The sequence below is a fragment of the Rhododendron vialii genome, chromosome 3a (genome assembly GCF_030253575.1).
Source record: "Rhododendron vialii isolate Sample 1 chromosome 3a, ASM3025357v1".
NCBI lineage: Eukaryota > Viridiplantae > Streptophyta > Magnoliopsida > Ericales > Ericaceae > Rhododendron > Rhododendron vialii.
Window position 1 is genome coordinate 33,796,775 of NC_080559.1, and position 13,478 is coordinate 33,810,252.

The 13,478-nt window shown below is 39.4% G+C and overlaps 2 long non-coding RNA genes across 2 annotated transcripts; one reads left to right on the plus strand and one right to left on the minus strand.

Moving 5' to 3' along the window:
- The first annotated feature begins 2,826 nt into the window (after positions 1–2,826).
- LOC131320218 (uncharacterized) lies at positions 2,827–8,817 on the plus strand. Its single transcript, XR_009198162.1, has 4 exons — positions 2,827–2,927; positions 3,938–6,223; positions 7,125–7,691; positions 8,785–8,817. It is a non-coding gene; the product is annotated as an uncharacterized LOC131320218 (long non-coding RNA).
- A 2,762-nt stretch (positions 8,818–11,579) lies between these two features.
- On the minus strand, positions 11,580–13,127 carry LOC131320217 (uncharacterized). Its single transcript, XR_009198161.1, has 2 exons — positions 12,426–13,127; positions 11,580–12,319 (listed from the first exon to the last, which is right to left on the minus strand). It is a non-coding gene; the product is annotated as an uncharacterized LOC131320217 (long non-coding RNA).
- Positions 13,128–13,478: the final 351 nt, after the last annotated feature.

Sequence of the window (13,478 nt, forward strand, 5' to 3'; positions counted from 1 at the left end):
AAGCGAGAAAGCAAAGGATGAAAGGGGTGCCTTCCAGTTACTCTACCTGGATTGAACTCGATCCAAGACACGTGAAAAATAAACTCCCCTTACTTTGAGTGAGATCTAAATTGGACCCCAAGTAAATGCCAGGATTTGCCACACAATAAACTCCAAAGATCGCTATGCATCATAATTTTGGACTCACAAAAAATTCAAATTTTGAAAAGTTAACGCGTTGGCCTGCTTGTTGACATTATGAATCAAGGAACCATTTTAAAGATCAGGAATGATCAATATAACAGTACTTTAGCAATGCAATGAAAGTCAGCCTCCTCCCGGTTTATATCATCTTTACCATGCATCTTTTGCTTCTATTGCCTGTAATCTTGAACAAGTATGCCAATTTCTATAGCTGAAGCAAAGGATCTTGAACGATTTTCCATAGACAACAACTGAAAATGAAACAGTTTAATACATTGCTTAATCCAGTTGACCCAAGTCTGACTGAAGCCCATTGTTCTCAGCATATTGAGCAAATACTCCCAGCTAACTCTATCATAGGCCTTGTTCATGTCAAGTTTAAGACCAAAAAAGGATTTCCTGCCTTTAGCCTTCTTCTGAATAAACTCTAACGTTTCATGAGCAATGGGTGTTGTTTCGAAGGGTTGCATTAGGACTGGTTCAAGATAAGATACATCAACTCTAACATGACATACAATTGCTGGCATGAGAGGAACCGTAATTTTCATTGAATGCCGACAAACCTTTATCAGAGAAAATACATGGAAAGTTAATCTATTTTAAAATCGACAAAAATCAATTTGCTAACGGGAAAAAGGGTAAATCATCCAACGGGAAAATGAAAGGAAAACTACAGCTCTAGGCAAAATTAACAGTAGTTTATCAATGCAACGAAAGTCAGCCTCCTCCCAGTTTATATTATCTTTATCCTGCTCTCCCAAAGCATCCTCTTGACTGTTTGACTCATTTACCCTGCATCTTTTGATTCTATTGTCTGTAATAACATGACAAATGCATATAGGAAAGGCCAGGCAAATCACAAGAATGCCAATCTCTATAACCATAGAGGATAGACAATAGCTAATGATCACCAATTTAGAGAGATTTGTTGTCCGGTGGCTCCTGCTGCTTATAAAAGTTGTCTGTGAAATGTGCAAGCAAATTGGTTCAATGAAGTTAAACTTACTGCATTATGTAAGGTTCTATATCAACAGAAAATGATACCACATACTTATGAATACGTACTTTTCGCTAATTGAGGAAAAGGGAAAATTGTCTCGAGTCCGAGCAGACAACAGACATACAAATACTTTCAGGAAAAAAATTGGACAAACTCAAGACCATGGGTGATAAATGAGCTGAACGAGCCAAGCAAGAAGTTGATCATGTTTGGTTTGAAAGCTAAACGAGCTTCAAAAATATGTTCGAGCTTAGCTTGTTTATGAGACGAGCTAATCTTGAAGGTGCTTTAATCAAGCAAAACACAAGCTGATCTCAACTAGTTTCACGTATCATAAGCCGAATGAGCCGAGTAGTATCTTGTTCGAGCTTTTGAGACTTTAACGAGCTTCAAAAAGTGAAGCTTTACTCTCCCTTTTTTCTTTTGTAATTGTTTTAGTTCATATTAATTATTTAGGCAGAAGGAAAACTGGAAGTTCACACAAAAAGGGCATCTTCAAGGGATGAAGTCCAAACTGAAAGCAATCAATCCCATTCTAAGAACCTAATAAATATCTAGCAAAAACACACAAAGTAGTTGACAATTTGCCTCAATTGGAACATGAAATGGAGCAAGAAATTTCTAGTTGTCGCAGATTAATTAATAGGTGTAAAAAGATCATCAACAGATTAAGGTTCAATTCAAGAGACCATGAAATCTCTCATTTAAACACAATTGTTGCGCCCATGAAATCTCAATTGATCATCAGCAGCTCCGTTTTGGGTTTTTGTTTCTATGTGTGATATTATTGCCAAGAGCAATGAAAGCTATTCAAAATCGAAACTAGCTTACAATGGAGTCATTGAAGTGAGAATCAAGAAGCTCCTTTCTGCTGAACAACCACTCTCTCTCTCCCCGTCGACGGCGTCCCTTCGTCGGAGTGAAATTACGAGTAAATATTTGATAAAATGGGTTTGATGCAGTGTGACCAAATCTATTTTCATAAAAATAATTTCACACAAATCATCTCCGATTCTGAATTAATCAGAATGAGATTAACATGACCTTCAACACGGTTTATCTCCTCGACAAGCTCTACAATATGAACAGATTCGATTATAGAAACAAACCGTAATGCGCTCACAATTAGACGAATTCGCTTTGCAGTTCCTATTAACCCGGGCGACATCGTTTTCTACTGAAATTCATCTCTATCCCGTAGAAATGGGTTTGTTACTGTGTGGTCATATCTATTTTCGCAAAAATAAATTCCCACTGATCATCTTCGATTATCTATCAATGAGTGTTTAACTCAAATAATCTTTGTTGAGATTTATCTTCTTGACAAGCACTGCAACATGAATGGTTTTGATTACAGAGATAAACTGGAATGACCTTACAATTTGACAAATTCACTTTTTAAAAGACTTCCCAAGTTGAAGATGAGAAGTATTAATGAATACAGGCGACGTCGTTTCCTGGATACCTCCCGTGTTAAATATGCGAGCTTTAAATGAAAGCCGGCCGACGCCCTTTTAAAAAAGCTCGCGTCTGTCATATGCGAGTTTTTAATGAGTGCCACTACGCGAACGCTGCAGCCAACCCGAACACCAGTCGTCCCCATTTCTTGTTCCCCCCAAGATCGATCGCGCTCTCTCTCTCTCTCTCTCTCTCTCTCTCTCTGTATACATATTGTCTTTCACTGAATCTTCGTTCGCAAACGGCGTCGATCTTTTGCAAACTGATTCTGGCCTCACGTTCTCAGGTATGCAAAGGCTCAAATTTTTTTTATCTAAATGGTATAGGATTCAAATTCTGCTATCGATTTCCTCATTGTCTAATTTAGTTCAGGTCAATCTTCTTTCTCGTTGCTTGGATTCTTTTTTGGCAACTCTTGTTTTCATCGCCTGTCTTTATCACCCAAAACTATTAGTTTTGTTTGCTCTCTACAGAAAATCGTGTCATTTTTACCCAAAAATAAATTACTTCCGGAGATAACTTTTGCGCATATTTTTGCATTGTTATGCTTGAACATTCAACAAATCGGAAGCACCTTAGTTTTTAGGTCAAAATGACACAGCTTTACATAACAAGCAAATAAAATGGGATGGGGAGTATCATTTGTCCTTTCATTAGATGTACCTCTATGGAATATCTTGAGTGTTTGAATAAGTTTCCGTATAGGCAAATTTGGAAGTGTTATTGCCCTATAATGATTAGCAGCCGGATCTTTGGCTGCAGTCCGTTCTCTCTGAACGGAGCTTGATTGTGATTTCAAAAGGTTTTACACCACAAGCTGTTATGGTGCCATGTCATTTGAGATGGGTAATATCATGGTTTTAACTCTCTGGTTTTGCAAAAGTAGATTTTGAGTTTAGTTCTTTAGTTTCCCTATGTGATGTAGGTTTCTTGTGACACATTGTTTTTAGTTTACTTCTGTACTGTTTCTATCATAACACATAAGTATATCTGTTAATTTGAACACTGCCATGGCCGATCAAAAAAAAGAAAAAAATGATATACCATGAGGCTGTGTGGTCTGCCGAACACAAATGGAAGAGTTCTTACCGATTGAGAAAATTATACGTCAATAAAATGCACTCTAGCTGTTTTCAACTAGAATAAGATCGGTCGACGCAAGTCTGTATCCATAAGTGATAAGTGCGATGAAATTTATTTATGTAATCAGTATGCATGTGTACTACACTTGGTGAATGCAAGAGCTTGTATATTGGTGAGGGGGTTGCATGTTTTAGTGAATCTTCACCTTTGCAGATCGCGAGGCTCAACCCAAGAGACTGCTGGTACTGGTTGGCTTGGAGCTATATTACTAATCCTTCTTGTGCTTTTCAATACCCTGTAAGCTATTAATTGTTATTTCCTTTGTATTGCTTTGTTCTGTATATATCTTCTTTGTGTTCTTCAGGATTAAATATGAGTCCCATCTCTGTCTTTGATTTGCAACATTCAACATTGTGTGTGAGTTTTAATTGGCTATGAGAAGTGGTTCAGGTAGCTCAGAGGACTGAATTATTCCACTTCCAAGCGGGAAAAGGGTCCAAGAACACATAGCCCAGAGCGAGCCCCATTTATCTACAAACTAGTATCACGACAAAGGAAAACTCTCTGAAAGCCGTAAATATAGTTAAACTATCAGTTTCCCTATCAAATAAAATGTGACCAACCTTAGGAGTTACGGCACTGGGACAGCCCTTAATACTCGATGCAAAAGTTTCCACACTGACTTGGCCTAACCCACAGCCCACACTACTTCAAAGATTTTGATATCAGCCCATCCTATTCCAAACTTGCTGTCAAAAGTGAGCTATGCAAAAGAAGACAATGTGCACAAATGCAACACCAATCCATCATGAAACCAAACCAATTTACCAAAACCTTCGTATGAGGTGGCCAGTGAAGGTATGGGTGGATATTATAATGAAGAAGAAGGGACCCAGTTATGGCAAATTATCCGGCGACTACCCGCATATCCCAATATGGTCGTCTTCCTACAGCCGAGTACCTACACTTTATTGGCTTAAGACCTGATGAACTCTGTGGCATGTCTTTTTGTCTCTCTCGTTTATTTACTCTCTCTTGTTGTCTGGTTCATGGGACTTTTACTTGTCATCTACTAAGTATTTGTTTTGTACTTTAATAGACGTAAATTACTTGTCAGAGTAATGAAACAGTTAAACACCAAGGGAACATCAAAGTAGCTAAAATTCTATGTTCTACATTAAAACAGGGACATGACGTGGACATGAGCCTGTGGACAATGGACCACAAGGACAGCATATACGATTCCACCATTTTAATGTCTTCAGTCATTCATCTATGATCTATGGTCGATGAGCTTCATCTGAGCTTATTCTTGCTCCTTTTTTGTCTTCTTTCCCAAACAGCCTTTACATGTGCAATACCGGGGTGTCTTCTGAATCTTCTCCTCCCCTATATCAGTCTGCTGCACCCATAAGAAAGTTAAAGACCCCCTGCTTTTTCATTCGGATGGTTTTTGCAACAAAAGTCATAGATGCCCTTTTGTACATGGACCACATGAAGATGGTACGCCTGCTTGAAAATCCTTAAAGACAGCTTCTGCAACTCCCCTGGAAGATAAGACATCCGCGGTAAGTGACACCAGATCTGCACCAGTAGAAATACTTCCTAATCCATCTGAATCTGCTTCCATGAGAGCAACAGAACTACAGATTAAGCCAAAACCATATGTCCACTTATCAACTCATACTAACACTGAGAATCAAAGCGCTTCTCTTGTTTTGTCCACATCTCAGTGTGAAGAAGCTCCAGTAGTAAGGTCAGAAACACTGCTTCTAGGGACAGATTTAGTACGAAGCAGATCTCTTGTGTGCACTGATCAAAGCTTGGAAGAGGATGCAGTTGATAGTTTTTTAGAGAGGGAGGACTCTTACAATTGTCTCCTGGTTTAATGGTTTTGATGTTCTTGCGGATGATGATAGATTGCAGAACTTGGGCTATGAAGAGGATCTAGAATACTTACTTTCCATTGATGGAGATGATTATGAAGATTTAGTTGAGGATGATCCTACGTATCCTGAGGCACGATTGTATTATAAGCAAGAAAGATATGATTCTTCTTATCAATTTGATCATAGGGAGATATTTGATTGCATCGGAGAATTTCACGAGCGCTCAAGGGAAAATGAACGGTTTTGATTACAGAGATCAACCGGAATGAGCTCACAATTTGTCAAATTCACGTTTTCAGAGTACTTCGCAAGTTGAAAATCTGAAGTATTAATGACTGCGGGCGACATCGTTTCTGAGAAACCTCCCGTTTCAATATGCGAGCTTCAAATGAAAGGCGGCCGATGCCCTTTTAACAAAGCTCGCATCTGTCATATGCAAGTTTCTAATGAGTGCCACTACCTGAAGCTAACCCGTACAGTCTTCGTCCCCATTTCCGGTTTCCCCCAAGATCTCTCTGTCTCTCTCTCTGTATACATATTGTATTCGCTGAATCTTGGTTCACAAACAGACGTCGATCCTTGCAAACCGATTCTAGCCTCACATTGTCAGGTATGCAAAAGCTCAAGTTTTATCTAAATTGTATGTGATTCAAATTATGCTATTGATTTCCTCATTGTCACGTTACCTAATTTAGTTCAGGTCAATCTTCTTTCTCGTTCATTGGATTCTTTTTTGGCAACTCCGTAGTTTTGTTTGCTCTTTATAGAAAATTGTCATTTTTACCTCAAAAATAAATTACTTGCCGAGATAATTTTTTTGCACTAATCTGCAAAAATATTCGAAACTTTATGATTGAAAGCACATTAATTTTTAGGTCAAAATGACACGACAAGCAAATAAAATGGGACGGGGAGTATCATTTTTTGTTTCTTTAGATGTACCTCTATTGATTGTATGGGTGAATTTGGAAGTGTTATTGCCCTATATTGATTAGTTGTTGAATCTTTGGTGTGGTCGGAACTTTTAGAACAGAGCTCGATTGTAAGAAGATTTTATACCACAAGCTGTTATTGTGCCATGTCATATGAGAAGGTTTTGATTGTCTGGTTAAAAACTATCATTTGTTCAAAAATGTTAGGCTCATATCAAGTTTATGAGTCATCTAAACTTTTTGAAGCAGTCATGTCGTACATATCTATTCGTATTCTTAAGTTAAATAAGAAATTCAATTCATTCATATTTTGTAGTAACGAGAGAACCTTCCTTATTTTGGTTGTCGTTGTCGTGGGACTACATTACTTTTCCATCAGTGCACACCGTCTTAGTTATTGCTAGTATATGCATAGCACACAATGACTGTGTTTTATGCGACATGTACTACTGTTATGCAATCTTTAAAGTTTTCACAAGCAAGCTGAACCGTGTGCATACACTTGAGTGACTGTCGTTCAATTCGGAATCAATGATTAATGACTTCTACATGGACATGTTAACTAGTTCGCATTGACAGGTAGTTTTGCTACGACACCCATAGCACAAAGTGAGGATATCTTTGTATGTTTTCTTTTTCGTCTGCAAAATAGCAAATGCAGGATATTGCGTCATGGGCTAAAGGATATCACCAATTCGTTGGCCAATAGGAAGAGTATAGGGTAGCAGTCATAGAGAGAGGAAATAGAAGGGAGATTTGAAGTGATAATCTTTGTAACTTTATATACGGAAAAAGTGCTAATATCACATCCCAAATTAAGCTCAATTGTGATGAGCACGTCAATCAGAATGTCCACTCTAGTGCACTTCAATTGAAGAACAATGCTGCACTTCACAGATGTCCATCCATCATCAATGCCATTTCCTTCCTATGATAAGGTTTGAAGCTGTCATGGACTCTACTCAAGGAATATTCAATTTCAGAGGTTGGAGAAGGAAATGGATATGCTGCAACTTTAGTTGAATCAACTGCAAGTCTTGGGTAAAACAGCTACGGGTGGGGGTATGAGCAAGTAGATATGATGCAACTTAAGTTGGGATCTACTTCAAGTCTTGGATAATACAGTTATGTGTACCAAACCAAACCGTGCCTTACGTCCCAATCACTTGAGGTCGGTTACATGAATCCGTTTCCTCTATTGAGCTCTGTCAAGGGCTACTTGTTCACACAGACCCATTATACTCATATCTTTGCGCACTACAGCATCTAATGTCAACTTAGTCGACCCCTCCCCGTAACATTGCTACCTAGAGCTATCCTATCCGCTCTCTTAACTACTGCATCTTCTGGTCTACGGTAGATATGCCCAAACCACCTTCTCTTATTTTCCCTCAACTTCTCCTCTATAGGTGCTACACCTACCATCTCACGAACTGCTTTATTTCTAATCTTGTCTCGTCTAGTCTTACCACACATCCACCTCAACATTCTCATTTCCGTTACACTCATCTTGCTCACATGTTGTTTCTTAATAGGTCAACATTTTGTCCCATAAAGCATCGCTGGTCTTATGGCAGTTCCATAGAATTTTTCCTTCCATTTTGTGGGTACCCTCTTGTCACATAATACACCAGTAGCGCTTCTCCACTTGAGCCACCCCACTTGGATCCTATGGGTCACATCATCAGCAATCTCTCCATCTCTACTAATAATTGAGTCTAAATACCTAAAATGATCACTCTTTAGTATCTCCTGGTCTTGAATCATCACTCTTTCTTCATGCGCACTACTGGTACCACTAAACTTGCACACCATATACTCAGTTTTACTCCTACTTATCTGAAAACCCTTTGACTCTAATGCTTCCCTCCAAATTTCTAGTTTCGTATTAACACCTCTAGCGGTTTCATCTACGAGGACAATATCATCTGCAAACATCATACACCATGGAATATCCTCTTGAAATTGTCTAGTCAATTCATCCATAACTAAGACAAAGAGGTATGGGCTCGGGGCTGACCCTTGATGCAATCCTACGGTGATTGAAAATTCACTTGTTTCCCCTACTGGTGATCTAATGGTAGTGACGGCATCTTCATACATGTCTCTAATCACCTCGATATACCCTTTGGTCACTCATTTTCTCTCCAGAACCCACCATATGATGTCCCTAGGCACCCTATCGTAAGCCTTTTCTAAGTCTATGAAAATAATATAGTTATGTGTATGAGGGCGAAAGTCTTATGAAGGGTAGTGAGCTTTGTGCGAGGGGTGCTAGTGAGCTTTGTGCGAGGGGTGCTGGTGAGTTGAGCGTGGGGGTGAGCAAGAAAGGAACAAATCCTTTTGCTGGTGTTTGTCTATGGGATTTGTGGGGCAGGGTGTTTGCGAGAATGGAAGGCGTAGGGCAGACTATGGTAAGGGGTTTGAGTGTGGGAGCCGGAGGGCTGTAAGTGTTTTTTTCAGGTGTGTGTGAGTGGGCATTTTAGTGCCATTGTAGATTGTCTGGTTGCTGCTATTGATGAGTGAAGATAATCAGGCTATTAGACACTGCAATGGTTCTGCTACTGCTACTGCTACTGGTATTGCTGTTGCTGTTGTGCTGTGATGATTTGGTGATGCTGATGCTCTTGTTTGTGAGAAATGTTACTGATAATGTAAAGGTCTATGGCAGCAGAGGAATGTTGCTAAAGTATATTGCTTAATTCTTTGCGGCCAAGAGCAATTTTAAGCGGCCAAGATCAATTTTGAGCGGCCAGGAGCAAAACTTCGCGGCCATCAGCAATTCCTGACGGCTAAGAGCAATTGTTGGCGGCTGGGACAAATTCTTCATGGCTGGGAGCAAAACATTGCAGCCAGGAGCAATTCTTCACGGGTTGCTGCCTCAGGCACGATTGTATTATGAGCAAGAGAGAGATGATTCTTTGATCAATTTGATCATAGGGATAGATTTGATTACATCAGAGAGTTTCATGGGCGCTCAAGAGAGAATGTTGGAGGCTTGGAGCCAATATTGCCCCGGAAGAGGAAATCATTTTGGAAATGACATTTCCTGCAAATTTGGGAGCTGATGACCAAAGAGGTGGGGATCTCCGAAACCATCTTAAGAAACTTCGTAGGGTTATTGATCGTCACGAGTGACATGCTTCTCTAAAAGGAACAATACTTATTTTCTGGCTGACAGAATCCGAGAAAGGCCGTGGAAACCCCATGGCTGTTTGGGAGATTGAACTCTGAAGTGCATAGTGACAGAGTTGCATCATTAAGCAAGTAAGGGAATTTGTTACGTCCAAACAGGACCAGACAGCAATATGTGGAAAAAGGGCAGCCTAGACAGATCAGTTTTTTTCAGCTGAAGTCTCTGGAAAACTAGTTTCCAAGGAAGAAGAGATCTACCGCGGAGAAGTGTAATGTGTTTTCTGGAAGAGGAAATCATTTCAAGGGCGTTCAAGGGACAGAATGTCGGAGCCAATTTTGCCCCGGAAGAGGAAATCATTTCCTGCAAATTTGGGAATTGATGACCAAAGAGGTGGGGATCTCCGAAACCATCTTAAGAAACGTCGTAAGGTCATTGATGGTCAACGTGGGACACATTTCTCAAAAGGAAGAATACTTATTTTCTGGCTGATGGGAATCCGAGAAAGGCCTCGAAAACTTGGGAATCCACCGTGGCTTTTTGGGAGAATGAACTCCGAAGTGCATAGTGACAGAGTTGGATCATTTAGCAAGCATGGGAATTTGTTTCGTCCAAACAGGCCCAAACAGTAATATGTGGAAAAAAGGCAGCCTAGACAGAAGTTTCTTTCATCCGAGGTCTCTGGAGAACTAGTTCCAAGGAAGAAGAGATCTACCGAGGAGAAGTCTAATGTGTTTTCTGGGCCGAAAACTCTTGACGAAATCAAAGAAGAGAAGAGAAAAGCTAAAGAGAATGGGAATTCTTCCGGCAGGCCCAGGAATTCAAGCAGAACTATATCAGAAGAGATTCGGGGTCCTAAACCCGAGTGAAATCCTCAAGGAAAGAAAGAAGCTGGGTTCTGTAATTGATGCCAGTAATTACAGCAGCTAAGCTACTTGAGCATTAGGAATCCAAGTCGAATCATGGTCATCAAATCAACAGCTTTACAAAGTTGACGCCGATAAACAAGTATTTGCTGCTTCCAGATGAAGGTCACGACCATTTCTGAAAATTTTGAATTTTTTGAGATTTTGTTTTAGCTTAAAGAAATTATTGAGTTAGCATTACTAGCGCGAGACATTTGTTGTTTCCTGATGTATAGCAAGATTCGTTAGGGACTTCAATGCCTTCTCTGTTGTAATCATGTTCTTGAGACAATCTTGAGCTTGTTTTGCTGTATGGATTTGGTCATTGATACTTGTGTTATGGTTGAAAAAGTTGCTTTGTGAAATCCATGCATGTTACTTTTACCAACTCAGCATGCTATGCTGACATAGCGATCACGACCATTTCGGATAATAATCGCGCAAGATGGGTGGGGCTGATACGACACACTTTATTTGTTATGGCTAATAATTTGATTTTGGGGCTCAAGATTAGCTACACTAACAAGTGAAAAAACAGAAAAAAGAGAGCTATTTTTAGATGCTCAGACCGCAACATCTTAGTTGCTCAATTGGTTCAAATTTTAGCTAAGTTATTTATTTCCAAAGCATGAAAAAGGCTAGTCATACTAAATAATTGGATGAGATAGAACTGCTGGGTCTTTTTTTCTTCCTTTTTTCCTTTTTGATGAACAAGATCATCCAATTAGAATAAACATTCCAAGCATAGCTGCTCTAGTGGGCTTTGCCCATTTTTGTTGGTCTCTTGCCAACGTTTGAGTTTCGGGTAGCCTTAGGTTATTTCTTTCTGTTGTCCTTGTCCTTTTAATCTTTGAATCCTTTCAAAGATTAATAAAATTCTTTTGCTGATCAAAAATAAATAAATAAAACATAGCCGCTCTCGCTACATCGTGAGCAGGCTTATCATCCAGTCTTGGTACCTTTTTTTTTTAATCAGCAAAAGAAGAATACATATATTAATAGAGAAAAGAGATAGGAATTACAAAAAAAGGAAGCGAGTTAATAGGAGATCAACCACAACCGAAACCAAAGAAAAATGTTCAAAATGGCATCTGAAACATGGAGCCATTGATACAAAGAGCAAAACAAGAAGCCCAAGCCAACTGATGTCTTTGAGAGCACTAACGTCATCAGAAGTAGCAGCACTATGAATTGACTCACCAACATCAAATTTACTTGAAGCAGCAGCAGCAGCAGCAACTGGAACTAGGATTCCTCATAGAAATTTCTGGGAATTGACACACCGACAGCTCATGGAAATGGAACTGCAAATTTACTTGGAGCAGCAGCAGCAGCAGACGGAATTGGAACGTCATCAGCTAATGGACTTTGAGCAGCAGCAATAGTTGGGTTTCACTTCCAATGATTTGAACATAGTAGCTTGCAAGGACTTGATCTTCCCTCAATAGAGCACAAACTGAATACAGGCCAGTCAGAAGTGGTATCAAAGAAGAAATCTCCCCATTCTACCGCTTGAGATAACAGAAGATAGGCCTAAAATAACTTGATCAAGCAAATCACCACCAGCAACTGAGCATAATGGAAGACTGGGAGGAAAAGAAGTGAACTAGGAGAAATCTGGAACATGATTTAGCCTCCACATCATTGATTTCATCTTCAGAATACGGCTTCAAACGAGAATGATACTAAGAACCCCAACTGACACAACCAAAATGCCATCATACAAGTTACAGCCCCTGCCTCGAAACACAGAGTAGATGGCTTGGAATTTCAATAGCACATGTTTAAACACGATCAAGCGAGAAAGCAATGGATAAAAGGGGTGCCTTCCAGTTACTCAACCTGGATTGAACTCGATCCAAGACACGTGAAAAATAAACTCCCCTTACTTCTAGCGAGATCCAAATTGGACCCCATGTAAATGCAAGGATTCGCCACACGACAAACTCCAAAGATCACTATGCAACGTAATTTTGGACTCACGAAAAATTCAAATTTTGAAAAGTTAAACGCATTGGCCTGCTTGTTGACATTCTGAATCAAGGACCCATATTAAAGGCCAGGCATGATCAATGTATTACAGTACTTTAGCAATGCCGGTCAATATCATCGTTACCATGCGTCTTTTGATTTTATTGCCTGTAATTTAATCACAAGATAAATGCATATAGGAGCAAGAGCTCGTACAGTAATACACACAAAGTAGTTGACAATTTGCCTCAATTGGAACATGAAATGGAGCAAGAAATTTCTTCTTGTCGCAGATTAATTAATAGGTGTAAAAAGATTATCAACAGATTAAGGTTCAATTCAAGAGACCATGCAATCTCTCATATAAACACAATTGTTGCGACCATGAAATCTCAATTGATCATCAGCAGTTCCGTTTTGGGCTTTTGTTTCCATGTGAGATATTATTGCCAAGAACAATGAAAGTTATACAAAATCGAAACTACCTTACTGGTTACCCGTTACAATGGAGTGAGAATCCAGAAGCTCCTTTCTGCTGAACAACCATTCTCTCTCTCTCTCTCTCTCTCTCTCTCTCTCTCTCTCTCTCTGTCCTTTCTGCTGAACAACCACTCTCTCTCTCCGTCGGAGTGAAATTACGAGTAAATATTTGATAAAATGGGTTTGATACAGTGTGACCAAAACTATTTTCATAACAATAATTTCATTCAAATCATCTCCGATTATGAACTAATCAGAATGAGATTAATATGATCTTCGAATTGATTTATCTTCTCGACAAGCTTTACAACATGAACAGATTCGATCATAGAAACAAACAGCAATGCGCTCACAATTCGACGAATTCGCTTTGCAGTTCCTATTAATATGATCGACGTCGTTTTCTACTGAAATTCCTCTCAATCCCGTCAAAATGGGTTTGTT